Source organism: Anser anser, assembly GCF_964211835.1.
Source record: "Anser anser genome assembly, chromosome: 1".
NCBI classification, from domain to species: domain Eukaryota; kingdom Metazoa; phylum Chordata; class Aves; order Anseriformes; family Anatidae; genus Anser; species Anser anser.
This window is the reverse complement of record NC_139720.1, coordinates 76047907-76065132: the sequence shown is the minus strand read 5'-3', so window position 1 is coordinate 76065132 and position 17226 is coordinate 76047907. Positions and strand designations below refer to the sequence as shown.

General features: G+C 43.2%; 1 protein-coding gene across 2 annotated transcripts in view; it reads left to right on the top strand.

Annotated features, from left to right (window-relative positions):
* Positions 1 to 1517: 1517 nt before the first annotated feature.
* The window catches only part of STK38L (serine/threonine kinase 38 like), a 48850-nt gene continuing 33141 nt past the window's right edge, over positions 1518 to 17226 (top strand). Inside the window, exons 1-2 of one of the 2 annotated variants that reach the window (XM_083813193.1) lie at positions 1543 to 1662; positions 14377 to 14551. The gene's annotated coding sequence lies outside the window, so the exon portion shown is untranslated. Of the gene's footprint in view, positions 1663 to 14376; positions 14552 to 17226 lie in introns of both variants that reach the window. The other variant, XM_083813191.1, reaches the window with a different exon arrangement.

Genomic DNA, 17226 nt, shown 5'->3' with positions numbered 1-17226 from the left:
TATGAGGAAAACTCATTATGTAAATAGACATTTATCATTGTCCAAAATAACTGACCAGTTTTTACATGCTGGTAATTTTTGTAGTTTTAGGAACCATTTGTTTTCCTTTCCTCCCCTGAAAAGAGAAGTTTGCCCCACTTCCCCTCTCACACACACATACACAGGACCAGCAAAACTCAGTAATTTTCCACTGGCAAAAGGGTCTTTCAGTGTCTGCCATCTGCTGTGCTGGCAGGACCCACAAGAGGAGTAGCAGCAGCAAGTCAGGAACTGTAACATCATGTTGTGAATATTCATTCAATTTTCATTGTCCCAGATGGTCCTCATCATCTCTGGGACCAACCTTGCTTCCCTCAGCTTCCCTTTGACAGCTTTAGAGGAGGGGAGCAGGCAGAAGCAAGATACTGAAGTCAAAGCTCCCAAACATCAAAAACCCCAGTTGAAGTCAGTCCCCACTCCTGTTAGGGATGGTGGTAGTTCTGCCTCTCCCCTTTACTGCTGGTATCTATAAAGATTTGTAAAGACTTTTGCTCTGGGAAGAGTGCTTTAGTGAAATACTGCTTTTCTAGATCTATAATCAGTTTATTTTGAATTTACTTATCATAATATATAGTGTCTTTTCCCTTTGCGCTAATTCTTTTTCTGGGTTGTATATCTATGCTTTCAACACTGCAACAAGGTAAATGGGAGTGCACAACTTCATTACCACAGGCTCCAGGGGGCTGTCCCTCCAGAAAGCACTCTTGCATTGCATCCCAATTAAAATGTGCTAGTTTTAGGCTTCTGTTATTTCACACCTACCAAAACTAATGCTTCTGAAAACCGATCTCAGCAGGTAGGTCCACAGTGCTCAGGTAGGTCCACGGTGAATTTCCTGGCTCAGCTGGAAGGCAAATGGAACACATAGATCCACTTGCAGGACCAAGGTCCTGGGTTCGTAAGGTGTCTGGGAAATAAATCTGCTTTAGTGCACCCAACTCTTATGACCCTGTTGTCACTGTATACTCAGGTAAAATAAATTTAATGAGGTAAAATAAACTAAATGTGGTTGCCAAATAAGTCTGGGTCATCAGCAACCATCCTCAAGTCACAACACTAGTACGAACATTCACCAGCTTCCACGTGCTGGGCGCTGTGAGAGAGGCAGAAAACAGTGCTATTGAATGTCATTCGTCCGACCTGAGCTCAGGTTTGCCCTCTACACCGTTGGCTTTACAAGAAATCCGCATCGCGGGATAACAGTTTTCCTCACAAGCGCTGCTGCTCCTCGCACAGCAAAAGCAGGGTTTCACTTGCATGCCATGTGAACACAGCACGCCAACACCCTTTCTTGAGCGCTGGGGCTGTAAATACACCGTGCCGGGGCACCGAGGGGGACGCTCCCCGGGTCCCCGCCGGCCGCGAGGGACCGGGGCTAGGCCCGGCGGTGCCGTGACGGGGCAGCGGGACCGGGCGGCTCCGCGCGGGTAACGGCAGCAGCCAATGGCGGCCCCATTCAGCGGCGCCGGGCTCTCGCGAGAGCCGCCGGTAGCCAGCCCTCCGCCGGGGCCCTCCCGCCGCTCTGCTTCTCCTGCCATTAGCGCGGAGGAAGGGGCCGTGCTCGCGCCGGCTGCGGGCAGCGAGCGAGGAGGAGGGCGGCAGCGGCAGCGGCGGCGCAGACAGGTGAGTGCCGCGGGCAGCCCGCCGCCCCGTGGGGCGCCCCTCACCCCGGCCCGCTCCTCACCCCGCTGCACTGGGTGGCGGTGGGGAGGTGAGACCCTGTAAACGGCGCCTCGAAATCCCCCTCAGCCTCCCCTCCGCGGCTCGCCGCCCTCCCGGCGTGAGGCAGCAGGAGCAGCCATCGCCGCCGAGACGGAGGGAGGGAGGACGGCCGCTGCCCCTCAGCCCGCGGCTCCCTTGGGGGCCGCCGCCGAGTTCTCCCCTCCTTCCCGCCCCAGCCGCCACCACTGGGGGCACGCGGGCGGCGGTTGGGCGATGAGGGGCCGTTGGGGGGGGGGGGGCAGCCTGTGGGCACTGAGGGGTGCACCGGCGGCTGCGGGCGTGAGGATGCCCTGCCTTCTGTGGAAATAAACAAATAAATACTAATGGATTTAGCTCCGTAATTAGCTCTTAAAAAAAAAAAAATCCTCAATAGTTCCTGCTTGCTCCACTGGACAAATCCAAAACCTGCTTTTGTATTCGAAGGAGTTTGGGATTGGGCCCGTAATTTGACAGTTTCAGCTTGTGCTCTGTGTTTCCAGGCGGTTTGCAATGGCTTCAGATAAAACTTAAATGCTAAGAAGCATGAGGTGTCTCTTGTTCTCGTCTTTTTCTTTATTAACGTTTTGGGTTAGAATGACAGAGCTCACATGCATGCTGAAAGGGTGCCCCCGCCGATGTCACACACCTGATTCCCTGCTGTAAAATCCAGACCCTTGATGTAGCCCCTGAATGAAAAGCAATGCTGAAGTTTAATTTAAAGTTTTTTCTCAGATAATTGTTGGGTATATTTGTGTTGTTCAGCTTTTACTTTTCTTTTGCTGTAGAGTGGTGAAATGTACTTTGAAGACCACAGATGTTGGGTTTTGTCACATACGCTGATTCAGTGTTTTGATTACAGTTTTCCCAAGTCCGCTCTTGTTTGTGAGTGGATATAACACTGATAAATGTCCCTAAATCACTGGGCACGTTCCATCAAATATGCCAAAAAATAAACAATCTTCAAGATCTCTGTCTTCATTCCTTATTCTTTAGGAACTCAACAGTGAAAAAATACCAGTTGTAGTGTTACCCAGAGCAGTTAACTGCAATACTTGCAAACAAGCCAAGGTGCTCCTCCAGGTGCTAAGCAGTGGTCAGGCTCATTGTAGCTGAGAAATTTTATTGTATCCAGTAAAACTGATGTGGTTTTATCTTCTGGGCTGTATGTAGTCGAGTTCTCCTCTTATAAAAAGGTGGCTTGAATTCCAAAAAGGCAGCTTTGTATAGTTCTGTGAAATTAGAGCTTAGTTTTTCACCTTGACCATGGCGTGATGTATGTTCAATTTAAATATTGTTGGTTAACAGAAAAAAAAAATCTAAAATTAGGCATTTTGTCTTTAACATTTCAAGGGAAAAGAAATCACCAAACCACTAGCTAAACAGAATTCAAAATGATCAAATATTTATAGCCTAGTGAACCAGTATCATGTTGCATTTCTGCCTAATTTGCAGAAAGTTAGTCTTTTTTAAAAGAAAAAAAAAAACCACACCCAGTCATAAACTGTGGTGGACCTGGACCAGGACCCCATGCTCTCCATGCACAATGAGAAAACTCTGAGCTTGATTGATCATAACTTTATTTATTATTGTTTGAGCTACCTGCTGTGATTTGGGATCTCTCTTGAATCTTTGAGTGACCACAAGGAGCTTAATGGCGTGGGTTTTGTCCACTGCCTGACTAGGCAGCGGGTTTGTGTTTTTAAAGCTTATCTTCTCCCGTAAACTCAATTTTCACTCAGTTCCCATCTAATAAAAATTCTCGCACCAACAGGTTGGAGCAGGGGATTAGTTAAAATGTAAAGCCAATTGATAAGCTTTGATACTTGTATTCTAAGAAGAGTTGCAGGGTAGGCATGTAAATTACAATGACAAGAATTAGTTCTCTGAATACAGTATTCATCAGCACAAAGACTAAGCTGATATTATGTGGCAAATGGTCTGCTTAGAGTCCCCCGGAAAGAGGCTTTGTGTGTCTTAGGTAATGACAGTGGACATAAATCAAGCATAATATTGTCCACAAGATCATTTTATCGCCTGCCCAGCTCATTTCAACGTATAGTTGCATTTAGGGCTAACTTGTCAGCAGTAGTATTTAAATTACCTTAGCAGAAAAACGTGGGTTTGGTAAATAACTGAAGTTTAATTCTTTGGGTACATTGATGCAGGCTTTTTCAGTCTGGAGCCTTAATAACTACTGAGAACACTTCATTGTTGTATAAACAGTGAGGGTAACCAAATCTAACGCTAGGGGGCGTGCACTCGGAGAGGAGTTATCTTGTGCCTGGTCTGAATTCATATGGTGAACTGGATGCACGGCGAAGACGGGTCCTTTTTGGAAGGATCAGAAGGTGGTCCTTGCCGGATGCAGAAGAGTGAACTTGGTCGTTGAATTGGTACGAAAAGTGCTGCAGCTCTGTAGTCTAATGCTACAGAATAACTTATGTCAGTCCACTGCATCTGCATGAGGAAGCAGTAGAACATTTTTTCTTTGACAACAATAAAACCAAAACAGGAGCTAGTGGGTTGAAGGAATTTATCAGGAAGAATTTATTTTCCTTGTCATAAATAATTTGATCAGCATGGAGAGCATTAAAATTGGCAATCATTAATACTGCCTTTTACGTTTGAAATCAGGCCATTTTGTGAGGCTTGCATTTATATTTCACCAAATACTTCTTAGAGATTGAAGAAAAAAACAAATTGAGAAATAGTATTAATCTATGCAATCTATCCAATCATCTGGCTTTCTGATTTCTCAGTAATTTTGACACTGGATTTTGTGTTCTGGTTTGAACTGTAAATTTAGCACTTAGTTTGTGATGTATATTCTTAGTATACCTACAAATAAACTTGCAATTTGTTAGCTGAAATATGGTTTTATAGGAATTAGAACTGAGTAGAGTATGATGAAGAAAGCAGACACCTAGAATTTTAATGTAATAAACATGCTTCAGAAGACTGCTTGTGTGAGATTTTGATTTTCAAGGGGAGAGTTGCTTTCTGTATATTTACTAGGAAAAGGAAACAGTGGTGGACTTTAAAAGGTAGGCTGGGTTTACAGGAATTCGCAATAGCAAGAATCTTATGAAGCCATAAAACAAGATACTGCTAGTCACCTTTCAACAAAGAACAGGCACTATCAAGTAATAGTTTGGTACAAACAGATCGAGTTCATCTGAAAGTATGAGTGAGTGCCCTGAAACTTACTGCAAAGGAAGAAAGGGGACAGACAAAAGAAAGCTGCTGGCCAAGAGTGGCTTGCCTCACCGGGGGAGCTGAGTGTGTCGAGGTCTGCCCTGTGGGGAGGGGGTTCATTGCTCTGGTAGGTTTGCTTCTGCCATGCATGCAAACCTTGACTGTGCTGGCACCGCTAATAATCTGAGTTCAGGCACTGGGGAGGTTTTACTGGATAAAAAGGACCTCCCCCACACATCACTCTTTTCTACTTTTTTTTTCTCCAGGATGAGTAGAGCTGAAGCTAATGCTGAGAAAGGCCTGACACAACTGCTGTGTAACACAAGAACAGCTATAGCTCCTCCTGCTAGAAATCCTTGGTATTATTATGAGTACACTAGTAAAGAAATGAACTTGCTTCTAGCTGAACAGACAGTTAAATTCCAAAAGATAGCTCTCCTGCAGGCAGGAAAGTACTTTCCACCAGCTAGCCAATGTGCAGGTTACCTAGCCACAGAACCACCTAGCTGTTATTTGAAGCTGAATTTATGATTAGCCATTTAGGTTTCCATGTATCACAACTGAGCACCCAGGAGAGGGTGAGAGGATGCAGATGTGGCCACTTTATTTCCCCATGAAGAACGATCTCTGGCTGACTAGCTACATCTGAACCAGAATGTGGGGAGAGGCAGGAGCAGTTCTCAGGTGTAAATATTCACCTTCTTCCCATGGGAACAGAAAAAAAAATCTTTCAGGAAAAAAATCCCCATTTTCCAGCTTATCCAGGTAAAAATAGCAGCCCTTAGTCCGATAGCAACAGGCTCCCTTTTTCTTGCTTTGTGTATTGGAAAAGAGTTTTTATCACAGACATTTCTTAAAATTTGTTTTAATTATTTTTTACAATGAATAGTTGCATAAAGTGTTTCCTGCCCTTCCCTCTTGCTGGTGCCTTGTAAGGGAGGTAACCAGAATGCCAGCCAAATATCAGCCTGATGATGAAAGAATAGTTCCACTTAAAATGTCACTAATTTTTAGCATGATGAGTCCTGTATGAAGGGGATAGCTTACATTACTAGCTTCACAGATGAGTGTTGCACTGTGTTTTACTGAGGCAGCCGTTGTTTCTTGAAGTTAAAGATAACTAGATTCTTCTGTTTTGTGGTATTTAGCATTTGGCAGACCAGCAAAAGAGAACAAATTCAATCACAAGCTAAGCATTTAATAGGAGTACCTGCTTTTACAAACTACAGAAACAGAATACAGAGAACAAAGTCTGTGTTTAACAATAGTTAACAATATAGTTTTACAAGCACTAACATATGGAACTATAAGGAAATTTTGTTCCCCATAAGAGCTTCTCTGCGGGATGCTAGGCAGTTGTACAGCAATGAAAGGCAATGAAAGACATGGCTGTTACCAACATGTAACAGCCAACTGTTGAAGCGCATTCCTGTTCAGTGGAGTAATGGCGTTTGGTTAGCAGGTACCTGTGTAGCAAATACACTTGGTGAGACTTATCTACCAAGTAGGGCGTGGAGTTTGTAATGTGCCATCTCTTGGAAAACACTGAGTGCTTCCCAGTGAATTCTGACTATCAAGATTAGGTGAAAGAAAGGAATTTTATCGCTGCTCGTGGCATTAATATACGGTCTTTCTCACTGGATTTTGTTGGATTTGTTTGTGCTCAGTTAGTCTACTGAAGTGGTAAAGTACTCTGGTTAACAGTTGAGTTGATATTATCCATGACTGACCTGCCATGTTTTGCTTCTGTAAATTGAAAGCTTTGCTGTGCCTAAAGAAAACTTCTACTAAATCTTGCTGTCTGCTTACAGTTGAAAATAATTTATTTCCTGTATTTATTGAAATTAGTTATAGCATGGATCTTGGTTTCTGCAAATGCTATAGGAAAGGCATGAAGTCTGATTTCAAAATACAGAGGAGGAAATATTGACAATTAAGTTTATGGAAGAAAATAAAACGTGAACATATTGCAAATTGAGCTTCTGGTAAAGTCTTATTGTATAGTTCTGCCCCAATCTTAATAGGCATGGCTATCATTACATCGTAAGATACCAAGGGCAGAGAAGCAAGGTTTATTTAAACAGAAGTTCTTCATGAATTCAGATCTCAAATATCTTGTGAGCAAATAGTGTAGATGATCATTTTCTATTGAAATGTTTTAGATGGGTTCTTACATGCTTGATTTTTGGTGGGGACTCTTTGCTATCTTGTCCTGTTTATCTTCTCATTTAACAGAAAAGGAGAGTTCATATAGAATACGTATGATGTGAGCATCTTGACTCACTTAGGTGCCGGATTTGGTGACTTTGCTGCTCAGTTGCATAAGTAGCAGTTAGAATCACAGAATGGTTTGGGTTGGAAGGGATCCTAATGACCATCTGGTTCCAACTCCTCTGCCATGGGCAGGGACAGCTCCCACCAGACCAAATTGCCCAAAGCCCCATCCAGCCTGGCCTTGAACACCTCCAGGGATGGGGCATCCACAGCTTCTCTGGGCAGCCTGTGCCAGTGCCTCACCACCCTCTGGGTGAAGAATTTCTTCCTAATATCTAGTCTAAACCTACCCTCTTTTAGTTTAAAGCAGTTACTCCTTGTCCTATCACGATGCACGCTGACAAAGAGTCCCTCTCCATCTTTCCTGTAGGCCCCTTTTAGGTACTGGAAGATCACTATAAGTTCTTCCCGGAGCCTTCTCTTCTCCAGGCTGAACACCCCCAACTCCCTCAGCCTTTCTTCACAGGAGAGGTGCTCCAGCCCTTTGATCATCCTTGTGGCCCTCCTCTGGACTCGCTTCAACAGGTCCACGTCCTTCTTGTGCTGGGGGCCCCAGAGCTGAACGCAGTGCTCCAGGTGGGGTCTCACAAGAGCAAAGCAGAGGGGGAGAATCACCTCCCTCGCCCTGCTGGCCATGCTGTATTTCTGCTTGGGACTGCCCCAGCCCAGGTGCAGGACCTTGCAGTTGGCCTTGTTGAACCTCATGAGGTTCACACAGGCCCACCTCTCAGGCCTGTCCAGGTCCCTCTGGAGAGCATACCTTCCCTCCAGAGTGTCAGCTGCACCTCACACCTTGGTGTCATCGGCAGACTTGCTGAGAGTGCATTCAATTTCACTGACCATGGCACTGACAAAGATGTTAAACAACGCCAGTCCCAGTACTGACCCCTGAGAAATGCCACTTGTTGCTGGTCTCCACTTGGACAGTGAGCCGTTGACTACAACTCTCTGAGTGCAACCATCCAATTCCTTGCCCACTGAGTGGTCCATCCATCAAATCCACATCTTTCCAACTTAGAGACAAGGATATCATGCGGGACAGTGTCAAATGCTTTGCGTAAGTCCAGGTAGATGATGTCAATTGCTATTCCCTTAAAATTAAGAACTTTGTAAACCTTTTTTTTTTCCTTTATAAAAGATTGAAATATTTTAAAAACACCTGGAATAATCTCCTGTAAATTGTTTATGCTTTGAATTATTCCTAGTAGAAACTGAGTGAGCCAGAAGTCAAAGAAAATGACACTAATTGGAGTAGAAAACCTATGGAGCAGAGACTGTTTCTTTGAAGTGTTTGAAAAGCACAAAGTGCAGAACATGGACGTTACATCAAACACATCTAGTGATGAGAGGGTAGGGGAACCTTCATGGGGGGAATAACTATTTGTATGTAGTGCAAAACATGAGTATAATTGACCTTTAATATCTGCTTAGAAGAGACATGTGTGAAACTGAAGTCAAATAAAGGTCCTCCTGGTATCATTCAGCTGAATCTGACTGCTATCACTATTGCCGAGGTTGAGTTATGCAAGCCATGGAGCAGTTAGACAGCAACAGAAGCTGAGGCTGTGGTTCTCGAGTTCAGCGAGCTGCGGTCTGTTGTCAACCCGCAACACACTCGGAGACCATCATATGCCTTTGATTTAAAGAACAACAAAAGTCCCCAAACCCCAAACTTCCTGTCCCACTGACCATTCACATACTGCTGATGGTGCCTGTGGACCATGGTTTGGAAATCCCTAAGTTATGATGAACAGTGGTGTTAAGTATACTTATCTTCAGAAATAGTTTCAGGTAAGAAAATGAATTACAGGTGATCTATCCTACCTTCTCTAAAAGGTCATGGTAAGCAATCTTGTCTCTGCTGCCAGATTGATTGAGCTTGAGGGGTTCTGCATTCTTTTTTGTCCTTATGCTCCTATCTGTACAGCCAGAGCCTGTGCTTTAATGTAACTACTCAATGGGAAACGGTAGCATTATGGTTAGAAATAGTTGATTTAAGAAAAAAACTGAAAAGGGTAACTTTTTGATCGAAGGGAGAAAAAGATCTAGAAAAACAAAAGCAGTTGTGGGTTGGAAGATGAAGAGGGGGGTGGAGAAGGAGATTCCTTCCTTACCCTGTTAAAGTCATCTTTTTCCGCTTTCCTTTCCTTACCTTTTCTTTTTTCATGAGCCAATGATAAAGGTGGAGGGAGAAGAACAAAGTGGCATGCTTCAGATTTTCAAGCCCTGCTGGCAAGCCTTCAAAGACAATGGAAATCTTTTCAGCTTCTTTCCTATATTATAGCATGCACCACTTAACAAGCTCTGTTTCTGAGTCATTAGTGCCGTTTACAGGCTGTGTTTGTCCATCCCTTCCACAGGAAGAAACACACTGGAGTCCCCCTGAGCCCCAAGTGCACAAAGAAATGGAAAGTTGTCTCCAAATTTGAGGCCACGTAGTTAAGAGAGTGTTATAGGAGAACAAGTGTGCAGGATTAAAATTTGGCTTTCAAGTTTGCTGGTGTAGTAATGTAAAAGGATGGAGCTGTGCAGGTGAGGACTGTACTGTGTCTACCAGCTAATCAGTTTGAGTATGTAAATCTTTGTGTTCCCAGAGGGTTGATTTTAACACCTGGGATGCAATTTAGATGCAAGTTCACTTGCATCAGTTTCCTATGACAGGAACAAGGATGTGTGCTCTTGTTTTCTAAGACTTACTGCTCAGATCTTTGTCATGATGAGGAGTGCAAAATGAGCACTGTACTGATACGTTCAATCCCTCTGATGGTGCTGTTAGTCTCAGGGTGGACACTCAATTTGACTTGCTGTGGTGCAGCCCTAACCAGCTCCTTCCCAAACTGATCCTGCGTGGGCTTCCCACAGGCAGCAGCTCGTCAAGCTCCAGGTATGGGTCTGTACCATGGGGTCCATCCATGAGGAGCACACTGCTCCAACCTGGGTCCCCCACAGCCAGCAGCTCCTGCCAGGTCACCTGCTCCTGCATAGTTTCTTCTCCACGGGCTACAGGTCCGGCCCGGAATCTGCTCTGATGGGGTCCTCCACAGGCCTCTGTCATTGCAGGTCCACCTGCTTCATGGTGGTCTCCTCCATGGGCTGCAGTGTGGAACCCTGCTCCACCGTGGTACTCCATGGGCTGCAGGCGGACAGCCTGCTTCACCATGGTCCTTGCCACAGGCAACTTCTGCTCTGGCGCCTGGAGCACCTCTCCCCTTCCTTCTTCACTGACCTTGGTGCCTGCAAGGCTGTTTCTCACTCCTCTCTCTCTCCCAGCTGCTGTGTAGCAGCAGTTTTTTTTCCCTTTCTTAAATATGCTCTCACAGAGGCACAAACGACATCACTTACTGGCTCGGCTCTGGCCAGCGGCCGGGCCCTTATCTAACATAGAGCAGCTTCTGGATTCTTCTCACAGAAGCCACCCCTATGGCCCCCTGCTACCAAAACCTTGCCATGTAAACCCACTACAAGAGAATATACCCTTTCTGAACATGCCCTGACCTTTGCCACTGATTTCAGCTGCTGCTTACAGTTTATTCTGCCAGCAGTAAGGCTGCAGCACAACTTTGCTGAATACTTTGATGGAACTAGTAAAGTGGTTCCTCAGAGCCTGCCAGAAATGCTTCTGCTTTGATGTCTGGCCATGGTGAGGGTATAGTGAATAAATATGTTTGCATATTATCTGGTTAAATAAAAAAAAGAAAAAAAAGAAAAAACAGCCTGCTCTGTAAAATAATCTTTACAGTCAAAAACAGCTTTTAGGGGGAAAAAAACACCTAAGATATGCATCCATTTTTTCATGCATAGTATAGATCATTTCATTTGAAAGGATTTAAAGAGTAGTGGAAATTCAAAAATTGAAAAAGGAAGTAATATGGTAAATGGGAGAGAAACGGTTATACTTTAGTAAAGATAAGTAATTTTAGCTCATGTCCCCTCTCTTCTTATCAAACCAGCAGTAAAATTGAGAAAGCCAGTTTCAGTTGTTGGTGTCCAGTCTCAGTTTCCGATTTTGGCCCCCAGGTGTAGGATGAGCTTGTGTGGAGGAGTGAAGGCTGCAAGAGAAGAATGAATACAACAGTCTCCATTAGACTATCTCTGTCTTTTTAAAAATCACTGAAACTTGGTATTGTTCTTTGTATTTTTTTTCATGTAGAAGCTCACTTCTGAGTCTAGTTGTATTTGATAGTATCTTTCTTATTTCTGTTTGACTGTAATTTCCTCAGCCTGAGAAACACACGCTAAATGTATTTTCTTGGTTCTTTTGCCTAAGTGCTTTCAAGCAGTCACATCATCTTTAAAGAACAGTGCCATTTGGAGTAAGAGGGTAAACTTCTCTATTCTTACTTAGGGCATAACAGAGCAGTAGTGAATGTGCATCTGTCTGCATGCAGCTGAAGACTGTAGCTGCATGATGAAATTTTCTTCTGTCTGTGTGGAATCTAAGTGCTTTCCCTCCTTTTTCTGGCTGTCAAAGCAAGGCTGCATTTTACTGCAAAGACAGTGGTTAAGTAAGATCCACCCTCCTCACTTCTCTTTGAATTGTAAAGTAAATCGAATCCACATATTGCAAACTAATAAACTGCAGTAAGAGCAGTGCAGAATAAATCCCGTATTTTTCTTGGATGGAAGGCCAGACTTCTGTCTGGAATGTTTGAATCTGTGCTTAGGGTGCAGCTTCCTTCTATTCAAGGGTGGTGATCATCTTGTCAACAAAGCATCTGATTTACAAGGTGAAGTCACAGGAGTAGGCTCCTATCATATATGTACATCCAGCAAGGGAAATAGGGGATTTCTTGCTTGTGGTATAACAAGTGCTGCACCTGCTTATGCTTGTTCCCCATCTTTTATGTGACTAGATCAGGAATGTAGTTTGTGTTTGACCAAGAGTGCAGGACTAAGTGAACCCTACTTCTTACAGTGATGCTGCACTGAATACATTCTAATGGCTTTCCAGATCAATGGTATCAAAATTAATATTTGCTAATGACAAATGCATCAATAAACACAAATTTCTTTGTAACTCTTGGATTTTTTGCTTTCTTAGTCAATGCTACTTCTAAGTAAGAACCTTCTATGGTTGATGTGAAGCTAAATCCATTTCCCATACTGGATTTGGTGGCATGATTCTCATCAACTTTGAGGGAGAGAGGACTGACAAAGGATAAGCCAGCCTCTGTTCTGGATACCAGGGACATTTTGAAGTGACAGGCAGAGGGAGAATACAGGAATGTACCAGGATCTCTTTATAAGTGCTTTTTCAATGCTGAAAGATCCGATGCTCTTTGAGGTACTGACCACATTTGACCCTGCATACTTCACAGACATAATGCAATCAGTTCAGCAGATGTTTACAGAGCACCAAAATTCAGAAAGCTTTCATCTTCTTTGAATGAAATGCATTCTTTTCTCTGAAATGGCACCTCTAAATTTACAAAGCAGCACCAGTACCCTAATATTAACTGTGTTTACGTTCAATTACCTTATGTCATCTGAATGCAACAGAGTTCAAATTAGTTACAAATCAGTTACTGGCTGATTTTTTTTCAAAACTATTGCTCTGAATTCTAGCAAAGTTAATTCACTGAGATTTATACGATGCTTTCCAGGGGCATGGGGTTTTATTACAGGAAGTTAAGGTAGATGTTCATGATCAAAACATTTGATCCTGTACTGTTTGTGTCCTCTTAAAATTATTCTTATAGGAGTTTACGGTACTGTATGTTTTTCTGAGTGCTCTAAGTTTGGATTATTTGCTTCATGCCCCCTTTCTGACAAGAGACTAGGCCAAAATTCATAATGACATGTACCCTTGGAATTGAGCAGTTTACTCAAGGAGAGACTATATTTGTATGCTAAATTTTCTTAAAGAAAAATACGTGGGAGCTGTTAAACTTTTGTTGGCTCTGGAAATGAGAAATGCAGTTAGCATGTGGAATGGGAATATTCCTGTCTGGCCTTCCTTTTTCATGACTGTAGCATGATGAAAGTCAGCAGGTCTTGGTTTTTCCGACTGAGAAAGTGTGGGTTTATGTATATTTCTTAAAGAAATGTTTAGCTTAGAAGATAAAAGACCCTGAGATACTTTCACAAAAGATGCTTGGTAAAAGCAATTCATGTTTTGAAGGAACATACTATTTTGAGGGAGGATAACTCATTTTTCCTACCTTATTCAGTCCTTGGCCTTTAAAATGGTATCAACAAAGGAAGTGTCTCTTACAGATGTTTTGTGATGTGGTTCCTAATTTATTGAGAGCTGGACGCAAATCCATTGACTCATTTCACGTAAGCCACCGAAGAGCTACTTCCAGTTATTGCCTGGACCAAGTCTTAGAGCTGAAAGATGTCATCTCTGACTGCCAGCCATGCTTCACAAGAAACATAACAAACATGCTTTACAAATATTTCAACATTATAATTCAGCCTTTGAAGTTTTGGCACTTATTTGGCAAAGGATGTCTCCAAAGAGATATTTTTAGCAAACTCTATATAGACAGCTTCAGATCTTTGTCATTTTTCTTTGTGGAGAATATTTTTGCTATCCGTGAGGTGCCCAGAATTAAAGGATATAAAAATGACAAGATGCTCAAACCACAGTTGGATTCCAGTTCTCTTAGGTTTGTTGGGAGCTGGGTGTATACGCAGTAGAGACAGTTGCTCAGTCTTCCTCTGCTGCTCTGTGGTAGAGGTGGGGATGGGGCAGGGAGGCCATCTAATTTGTTTGCTTAATTTTGGCCCTTAGAACATATTTTAACTGTAAGTCATGCCCATTTGCTGCTGAACTCCTGTTTGATTGCTGGGTTTCTGAAAGTGTTTGAGAAACCTGTTATGGATGTGACTGACAGTTACAGGCTTTTGAGAGGATCAGGAGAAGCATGTTGATGAATTTAAAGATTAATTCCAGGTACCATTATCACGCAGAGGGCTGGCATTGTATCAGCTGCCAGGAAGGATTCGTCTGCCCTTAGCTGAGTGCTTAAAAGTTGCATATCCAAGCTAGTTAGTCATCCTAACCTACCTCTGTAGGCAGTGGAGATGAAAACAGCCCTTTCAGAAGGGGATTCCTCTGAGCTGAACTGCCTTAGGAGATGTTTGCCTCTACCGCCTGTGGAGGTGACTGTTTTCACGCCCTGACATTAGAGCTGTTAGAACAAAGGCTATCACATTTTTCAGGAGAAGAAAATGGCTACAAGCAAGGCCCCAGAGGACCTGCAGTTGTGCAGCCCTGGATGCACGTATATGCTTCTGACTGCTTCGTGAATGTGACTGCGGAGTAGTGTCCTATGGCAGCTGAAATTTCAACAGTTATAAAATCTGATGGTCTCACCTTGGTAAAACATCCCTGCAGGTACATGTGAAAACTTGTGAATTCACAGACGCCTTTTGTTTTGCCAACAGCATAGTCAGAATATGTTTGTTTTTCTCCAGAATGTGCTTCCTCCACAGCAGCTGCAAAAGCCCCAGGGCCCCGTGCAAACACATGCGTAAGCAGGCACAGGACTTCTGCAGTTGCACCTTTGAAAAACCCAGGGCTCAGGTCAAATGGTCTTTGTTTTCAGCTTTATTTTCCTGTTTCCTTGTGTAATTCTACTTTTTTCCCCATAGTTCATTGTACCATTTAGTATTCATAGAATAGATTTATAGGCTGTGGAAGGGACCCACAAGGATTACCTAGTCCAACTTCTGGCTCTGCTCAGGACCACCCAGAAAACTGAGAGCATTGACCAAATGCTTCTTGAACTCCAGCAGGCTCGGTGCTGTGACCACTGCCCTGGGGAGCCTGTCCCAGTACCCAACCACCCTCTGGGTGCAGAACCTTTCCCTAACACCCAGCCTGACCCTCCCCTGTCCCAGCTCCATGCCATCCCCTCGGGTCCTGTCGCTGTCCCCAGAGAGGAGAGCTCAGCGCCTGCCCCTCCACTCCCCTTGTGAGGGAGCTGCAGGCTGCCATGAGGCCTCCCCTCAGCCTCTTCTGCTCTGGGCTGAACAAACCAAGGGAACTCAGCTGCTCCTCGTACGTCTTGCCCTCTAGACCCTTCACCATCTTCATAGCCCTAAAAATAGGATTCCATAAACCCTTTTGTTTTCCTGAAGTGTCTAAACCTCGTTTTTCAAACGTATGCCTGTGAAAGCTTGCCAGAGGAACAGCTTGCTTTTCCTCAATGCTGACCTGATCTGACTGTAATAATAAACAGAAGGTGATAGGCGGGACTAAAGCAACAACTCAATTCCTCAGATCTTCCTTTGGGTTATATGAACTATGCTTTGTGCTTCAGATACTGATATGGTGCTGCTAATTGGTCTGTTTGTTTGCTTGTTTAAAATCTTAAGATAATCAGCTAGAGACATTTTCTGTTCTTCTCATAGCATTTAAAAATACGTGGTATTTGTATAAATTGATGATGCTGTAGATGAGAAAAGCAGAAGGAATTGCAGGCAGTGATACTGCGTGTATCTCTGACACAGGAATGATTGTGATGGGTATTGAGGAGCACTGGACTTAGCTACTGGGGTTTTACTGATTAATTTTGTTGTGCCTTGGTTTCCTCATCTTAACATATCAGAACGATCTGATTTCATAAAACTACACGTGCAGAGTGCTATGTAAGCCTGTAGGTTATCTTGGAGGTATTACTATTGTTATTACTGCTGAATAATTGGAGTTGGAAGGTGTCTGTTCCCTAATCTGCTGTAGACACTGCTCCAAGACAGGATTCTCTGGTCAAATTCTTCCCTTGCTCATAAATCTTTGAAGCCCTTCCAGGACTGAGCCCATGTTCATTTACTTTTCTTCATAATTAGTGGTGATTCTACTGATAACTTGCTTTACAAAACGTTTTTTTGTTCTTGTTGTTGCTGTTGTTTTTTGTTGTTGTTGTTTTTCAAGGTACCTCAAGATTTGGATAGAAAATACTTTAAAGGGGCAAAATATAATTTTCTTGAAAGCTGGAAGGCAGGTACATCACATGGGGAAGCAGAATAAGGCCTGCAGCTCTAATTCATTGGAAGATGTTTGCTGGCATTATTAACAAGAGAAATATCTCAAAGGAGAGGGAAAGCAGCTTGAGGCTTGGTAACAGCCTGAAGAGACCTTTGCAGCTTTGGGCAATCCAGCACTGCAGCTGACCTGTGCTTTTGGGATTTGCTGAAGTTTCTACAATTTATATTATTAATGATTTATTTCATAAGATTTTACTCAAGGGGATGGGAAGAAAAAAAAAAAAAAGAAAACCCTAGTTTCTAGATCCTGCTCCTGTCCTAGTGTTACCATCTTAGACCTGGGGAGAGTAATGATATTTTTTTTCTGCAGCTAGGCTAGGAAGGTAGGGCTCAGTATCAGCTGGGGCATGATGTGTGGAATAAAAAGTTCTGCTTTTTGCACAGACCTTTTCTGACTGCTAGGATTATTCCTAAAGTAAGGGATTGTACTTGGTTTTCTTTTTTGTATACAGGTGCAGGTGAAATACGTTTTAAGACTCAATTGAAGCTATTGCTATTTTTATTAATCACCCAAAGGATCACAAATGTAAATATTTCTGATTCTGTACTAATGCTACATTATTAAACTCCTTTTTTTAGTGCCCTTTATATTTTCAGAAGTGAAGAGAATATTGCAGAGCAGCTGCATCCCAGTGATTTGTCAAGTTAAGAAGTACTGTCTTACCCTGTGTTGTATCAATGTGACAAACTATATTCTTGTTATTATGTATATTCCCGGGGCTTTACTGGAAAACTGGTAGAACTTTCCAAATGTCCATTTATCAGTACTTTAAAAGATGGCTGATTAATGTTATTTGCATATGAGCAACAGAATGTGTAAACATTGTCTGGGGCCTCATTCAAATGAACCCTTTCAGTTGGATTCACAAAAGCGACACTTAGCCAAGGGTGAGAGTAGCTCTACTTGGAAATGTCATCACCAAGCCTGGCCACTTGCAGTATACTAACATTTGTTTGTTCTATTTCCTTCTCCCCATATATTTCCTCCAATTTCCAAAATCAGAATGAGACTTTGGCCCTGTC